Consider the following 7,828-nt stretch of genomic DNA (forward strand, 5'->3'; position numbering starts at 1 on the left):
AAATGACCCATCAACCATTACTTTGAGATGCATTCTAATTTATTGCCCCAGAGCATTAACAAACATTCATCAACTCAGCACCACAGCTTCATTCGCCCAACCAAAATGCTCCAGTAACTTCCAGTCGTTCCCAAAAAGGCAGAAAAGTTGTCCATTTCCCTTAACCTTTTCCCAAAAGGCAAAGGCTCCCCAGACAAATGGAGAAAACTTCTGATGCATACCAAATGTGAACATACCAGCGGCTTTTTGTGTTTTCCCATCCTCTGCTCTGCTGTCTTGGACATTCTGATGCTCATTAGGATGCCTGGATGGTGACCATCGAGACAGTACACTCCTAAAGTGTACTAGGTTGGATTAAGACCAAACAAAGCACCCTGTCTCGCCTGTAACCTAGTTCCTTTGATTTATGTACGTAGTTATAATTCAGTATGTATGCTGGGCCCCGACTGCAGCCCAGCTGGCACAATTGCTTATTAATATACAAGTGTTCTTAAGGCCAGTCGAGCCCTAATCCCCTTAAACACGATGGAAGGCTTTCCAAAGAGAAAGTGACAGTAAACTAATCCATAAAGCTCTGGTTCACAGTGGCTTTAAGGGTGAGTTTACACATGCAATTAATATGGCAGTGTGGCCTCTCAGATCCTTCTGATCCAGTCAATTTCTTCCTGGGTGCTCCGTAGCAAATTGCCCACATGTCGAGAAATAAGCTTAATCCAAAACCCCAATTCAAAAACAACCTCCCGCAAACTGTATCTTTCTATTCGATTGTTTTAAAAAAGATGAAGGGGTTTCTGGGAACAGTCAACAATGGCAGAATACTAAAACACAAAGCCGGTACTGTTGGCACAGCAAACACTACCTACAGTTAAATACAGGATTCCCTGTTGAGAAACAAACAGATAATCTCCTGTGTGCATGATTAAATTCAGGTCAGAAACATGATCCCTCACTTAATCCTGCTAAATAACTTACTCTTCCCAACAGCAGGGCCCATCTCCTCCTCCGTCCGCTGAATTACCAGACGCCTGGTCACAAATGGTATATAGCAAGCCATTCCTCATTAAATCTGTTTGCCTGGTATGTGACTCCAGAGCAACACGGAGGTTGATGCGTCACTGGGAGTGACACAGACATCTCGCTGTAGCTGGTAAACATGACCTCTCCGTCTGCTGGTGGATTAATGACGTCGCCTTGGACCCTCAGAACAGCCAAATTAAACCTGAGCACACAAACTGACACAGCAGAGAGTGAGATGATGAACAAACTGCAGTCTATATTCAGAATGATGACTGTAAATTATTGCTGACTGAATGTATATGTCTTAAACCGGCATTAACTGATATATTTTACATTCAATGTTTGGAGAAAAAGCCTCCCAAGCTAACAAGCTTCATCATTACTTTTTCAAAATGTATTGGTTATCGCAGCTTTGTATTACTGGTCATATGAAATTGCTTTCACATTGCAGATATGTGCAGTGCAACATGTATATAGCACAACAACAAAAAATAACTGTCTGTGCGAAAAACTAATTTACCACTGTGGTGAATTTATGACACATTGCTATTCTACTTAGTTGTAGTCTGTTGTTTGAGTAAAAACCTTGTCCCCATCTGCGAAGAGTCAATACAGTCAAACAACAAATCTCAGAACTTCCCTTTTTTTTGTTTTGCTCAGCAGGTGGAGCCAGCACAGACATAGATGTCACAACTTGATAAATGAACTTTAATGAAGTTCAAGGGTATTTTCACGTCAGCAAGGTTCTTCTCTGAAAGGGCTAGTGAGTCATGTACACACACACACACACACACATCATTTATACACGTTCTTAATCAAATTATAAATATATATTTATGATGATATTAATTTAAACAGTTGAATTATTAATTTGATCATATTGACATTGTTATACACTTGTAATGTCCCTGCAATAAAGACAAAGTGTAACTTGTGTAGAATGTGCTTGTTATGGTTTGGTAATTGTGTTTCTTGAATGCAAAAAGTTATTGACCTGCCACTTACTTGTTTAAATGCAGTGGACATGTGATTGTTTTCAGAGATGGTGAGTGACTTTTACTCTTACTACAAACCCTCTGTAGCAAAGTGTATAGAGAAATATGAATTATTGCAGCTTTAAAGTCATTGTTGATTACGATGTAGGTGAATAAGCTAAAGAGATTGTACAGATAGGAGGAAGTTATTCCATAGTTAACTGACAGAAATTGGATTACTTGAGCGTATTTGATCAGCTCAGTGGATTACGCTGCTAAGCGGATCACGTTGTGACAGTAATTCTCCCCAAACATCACCCACCAGAGGCGAGCCGCCCGCCAGTGCTGATGTCGTCAGAAGCACAGGCCCGAGCTGTCAGTCCCACAAGCCGCCTCCTCCTCCAAAGCAGTTTTATCCACCAAGAGTCTTGTTATGCGTTTCATTTCCAGCTCTCTCCTCACTTTCTATCCATATTTTATCAGAGCTTTTTTATTATTCATTTTCCCGCAAAACAGCTCAGGACGCCTACTAAGAAGATTAGTTTATCTCCTCTGATCATACCTGCACTTCACTTAAACCTAACTGTTGTGTTAGAGGAAGAGGACTTTTGCACAGCACGCTGTTTCCCACAGATATGTCCTCACACGTGGCCGATGTCTGTCAGGTAGATTTTCATTTCAGGCGAGTAGGAGCAGTTTTATCTGTGGGTGACAGTTCGTGCTGGCCTGTAAGTGCTTGGATTTCTCTGCAATCAATCAATGAGGCTTTTTATCCCCATTTAGTTGTCATGGGGGAAATCAGGAAAACAATCGTTTCAAAAAAAATCCGCCACTATCCCATCACTCTGTCGAGGGCGAGCAGAGTCAGCACAATGCGAAAGGCGGCGGCCGTTCCTCTGAAACGTGAAACACGTCACGCGGTGGAATATTGCCTCCAAACGTCAAATGTATCAATCACCAGGTAGACTCCAGAGTGAGGCAGAATTCAGATACACATCCCATTTATTACATCTCAACTTCCTGATGGATTACGACGTCACTGTGGGTCACTACAGCGCTGCAGTAACGTCAGTGAATTAGACCCAGGGTCTTCCCACATTACACTTCATCACAGGACTGGACACAGGAAATTGAAAGCTATTCTTATACGCACTCATCTGCATGTCTCCGTCACTAATGACACTTCTGATTATCACGGTACCTAATTCATGTTAGTGATATATAGATGTGTTAAAGGGCCACTTTGCTAGCTTTATAAATAAAGGTCAGCTTGGTTAGTCATTAGGAGAACTACTGAGCCGTGGAAAACACAATACATCATGATGTCCTCTGTGGCTCTGGAGGAGCTTCATCATGTCTGATAAAATAACCACATGATGTCATCAGCGGCTATGTAGGCTGGACTCGGAGACTACAAACAAAAAGCCTGTGTGACGAACAGAAAGTGGTGAATATTAAAAAACGTGGACATTTCCTGTGGAAGGAAAAAGTTATTGGTTACATTATGAGGAATCTATCCTTTCAATTCCTACATTTACCTCATTTTAAACAGTTGTATTGCTAAAACCACTAAATTGTAATACTTTATGCATCTACAAGGTATTCACTTTTAATATTTTTGTTTACTTACAATATTGTGGTACCTCAAACATGATTAGCATATTTATGGCGATTAGCATATTTATGGTGATGATTAGATGACTTAGTAACAATGTAATATGCTCATTCCTAACTATTAATGTGTAACAACATCCATCTTAGTTTCATATTGTTTAAGATCTGCTTTGACTGGAAGCCAAAAAGTCCTCCAGCAAAACAAGGTCAGTTTAACCTCCGTCCAGAATAACATACAGGCATCGTTTGACTGTGCCCTGAATTACAAGTCGCGTCAACAATTATGCAAAAGTATTGAAAGTTAACAAAAGTTATTGTGAGGAAATGCAAAATATTGTGATCTAAGGCAAGACACATGTGAGTGAATGCAAAAGTAATCCTCCCCCAAAAGATTTCCATACCCTTCGGGGGTCAGTATTTTTCTGCGAACTATCCCTTTAAGGGTCAGAGTAATGGATTACAGCAGCCATGGCTGTCAGTCAGAAAAGGGAAGCAAACAGCCATGTACCCTTGTCTTATTGACCCATCCAGCCTCCTCACTGTCTGGATTTAGTGAATCAATAACAACATCACACCACTTCCTCATTCGCTCCCAATGGACAAGAGTCAAAATGTCTTCATTCACTCCAGGCATTTGTTACTTGAATGTAAACATGTCATTTTGGTGATGCCGTTCAGAAGAGAGGACAACTAGTTTCCTCATGACCACAGCGTTATGAAGCCAAACCTATACTCACACACGGAGTACAGGATGCAAAAATTGGATTTACATCTCCAATCTACTCACAGGAAAAAGAAATTATAGCAAACTCATCCTTAAAGACAATGAAGTAAAAGCTGGGGGTGGGGAGAGAATGGGAAAACTGTCTCTCCCTCTCTATAGGGCACTGATCAAGAGCTAGAACAACATTAGCATTCCATGCCCATACTGAAGCATAACTGAATAAGCCAATTGATTTTTGCTGCCATTCTCTTATTTCACCCGTACAGGTAAAATATGCAGCACTATGTATTCGCCCGTCTCCAAAGCGTACGCCACTGATGAGCCCAGTCAAGCCAAAGGAACAGAACTCTTACCAAGAGGTGATGGAAATTGGAAATGCACGTCTTACCACATTACATTAAAGTGAGTGACAATACCGCGCTGATTTTCATTTGTATCGATGGTACCATCTCATTTTTTTTCCATTACCATGAGCGTGCTGTGTTCTAATTTCCAGGCAGAGGGGCAGGTGAGTGGGCGGATTTGGGCATTTTTGAATGGTGAGCCAAAAGAAGGCGAGTAAATAGGAGCATCAAAGCAATCTGCTGCCCGGTGCCGAGAGCGCAGGCTCATCGCCTCGGCTGAGGAGTAGCCGGGAAGACATGCCAAGTTAGACTCCCGTTGTGACAGACAGTGCTCTTTAGCCATTAATCAACAGGCTGAGAAATTGAAAGGACAGCGAGTCGCTAATGGAACAATTTGTCTCACTGTGAGGGATTGAATTTCCCTGCACCGTGGCTCCGAGCATCATCTCATCCACAGCCTTGAATCATTCTCTGTCCAACTCTTGTGTTTTCTCCTGTGTATTTCCCCTAAAGAATAGATTCCATCAATAGCTTACAGTGAGGTACAGTGCTTATTAAAAAGGGGCTACATGTTTTATTGTACCAATTACCAGCATCTCCGCAGCGCTGTTATTTGTGTGCCTCAAGGTCACATTTCATTAAAACGGCAAATTATTTTATGACACAAGGAAAATGAATCTTGGCACAAATACCAACCTGTTATACTTGGCAACTAATTCACGGCTGCACTTGATGCCTGCTCTCCTCTCTTCACATTCTCTTGATTATCAGATCAAAAGTTAGAGAGTGAAACTGTGTGGCGCTTGCAGGAGCAGCATCCTCTTTGTGGGAGGAAATAATGGAGTTTATTGTGATCTAAACCGGCACAGCTCCATTTTGCAAATCCGCTACCCTCAAGTCAAATCCAGAAACGTTAAGATTTGACCAGCAACCTGACCCTGTAACTCACAGGTGTCTGTTGTCTGCTCGGTGAGGCTGTTGGTATGACTGCTGTATTTCCTTGTAATAAAAGGCCGATAAACTCAACTGAATGCCAGGACTCTACAATATGAATTTCTGATTACCCCAGAAAAAAAAAACATAGCTGCTCACTTTTTACCCGTGTTCGAAACCAGTGACTTTATCTATGAATATATTTTTTACCTGTTACACAACTTTTTTCAGGGAACCCATCCTGGTGCAGGACTCTGATCTAAACCTCTCGGGCTGTACCAGAGCCCCCAGTGGGTCTGTCATGATGAATTCATGCTGTGCGCACGAGCATTCTTCTTTCTTTACTCTACAACTTTATGTGAAATTCAGGGTATAGCCACAGCTTTCAAAAAAAGAAATCTGTTAAGCTGTATGGTTTGAAGAAATGGGAACAAAATGACACACGGAATAAGTAACAGATATCTTTTTGGGTTGTTCCGGGTCTTTAGCATTCAGCAGTAGGCATCAACTTCAGTTTTTCTATCAACCAACACTTTGTTGAAACCTGATAAAACATTCAGCAGTTGATAATCAATTTATTTTTTGATTCTGGGTAAATTCAGCAGCTGTGAAGCTGTGGTTAATCTCAGCTGCACTGATGCAGTGTTCTGGTAAATACAGTTCACAGGGAGCTGGGATGATACCTATGATGTGTTACAGCTAACAATTGAATTCTGGGAGTTTTCTACACAGGACCAAGTCGACTAATGTATGACTATGCTGAATTCAGATGGATTGGATTTGTTGGTTTTTCTTCATATCTCTGACTCACACAAAGTAGTGACACTAATTTTGTTTAAATGTTCTCAAAGATAAAGTTCAAGTTTACTTTGAATGTAAGAGTTGCACATATTGGACCAGTCAGCTTAAAACATTGTCCGAACAAAGCATTTCTTTATACAATTATGTCCAATCTCTGTGTGTGGATGTTTTCTAGATAGGTGTTCAAGGGAGCAAAGTGGAATGATACTTTTTTATTTAGTCAAAGTTAACCCTATTATTCTTATTATTGCTTTTGTTGTTATTAATAACATTATTATAATTACATTAATATAATCATAATTTTATCAGTATGTTATCACCCCCATTATTTACACACCAGACTTTCCTTTTATGGTGCAATTCTCATTCTGTCGTATTTTAAGTGTGTATCAGACTTCCACTGCACCTTGTGTATTTTATTTTCTATTTTGTGTATTTTTACCTTTTACCTTTACCTTTTGTATATAAATATATATAAAAAAAACATTCTTATAGTATCCCTGTTGTACGCTTTGTGGGGAAGTCTACCATTTTCTCTGTTCACTGTCCCCTTAGAGCGGAGTGGATTCCTTAGCAGAGCTGACACACAACAGAGGAGCTCAGAACAAATACGAACAGCAATAGTTTTGAAAGCTATTGGAGCAAACTTGCTATTAATACTATGCTGTGCTTGTTGACCGAATGCTTTCATAAGGAATATGAGGGACAGGAACTGGTAAGTCCTATTTTTCATTTGGTAATTCCAGTTGAATACTCACACTTACTTATATATAAGTAGAAGTAGAGGAATACATTCTGCTACCTTTAAGCAATTTATGTTGTCCTACCAGATGCAATTGTATTATCATTGTTGTAAAGTGTAATGTATGATGTTTATTCCTAAATTACTAGCGTATTCTCCATATAGTGATGGATGGGTATACCGGTATTTGGATTTATATGCTATTCCAAACTGAAAAAAGAAACTCAGGATTTCTCAGACAATGTCCTGGCCATGGTTTCCTGTGGGCGAATCGTGACTGAGTAAGGTGAGTAGCCACTTCTTGTCAAATGTAGCCAAATGTCAGCTGGGCAAGAATCATGACATAATCATGTAGTTCCTGTGCCAAATTAAAAACTCTCAAGTTAGTTTTTCATAAAAGATTTAATACAAGGTGCTGCATAAACATAGTAAGTTATTTAGTGTTCATATAACACCGATTTCAACTTGGTTATCACTCATTTAAACCTACTTGTTTGGTTGGGGACGCTACAAGTTTCAAAAGAAAACATAGTAGTGTGGGTGTAGCCAGAGGATGTGACAGCTCTAAATATCTTTACATTAATAAGAGGTTCTTGCTAGATATGCTGCGTTATGTATCTCTGTCATGTTGTTGACGGGTGAGATTCTACTTTGTCAACCCCCTTTGGCTGACACACCA

The sequence above is a fragment of the Hippoglossus stenolepis genome, chromosome 21 (assembly GCF_022539355.2).
Source record: "Hippoglossus stenolepis isolate QCI-W04-F060 chromosome 21, HSTE1.2, whole genome shotgun sequence".
NCBI classification, from domain to species: domain Eukaryota; kingdom Metazoa; phylum Chordata; class Actinopteri; order Pleuronectiformes; family Pleuronectidae; genus Hippoglossus; species Hippoglossus stenolepis.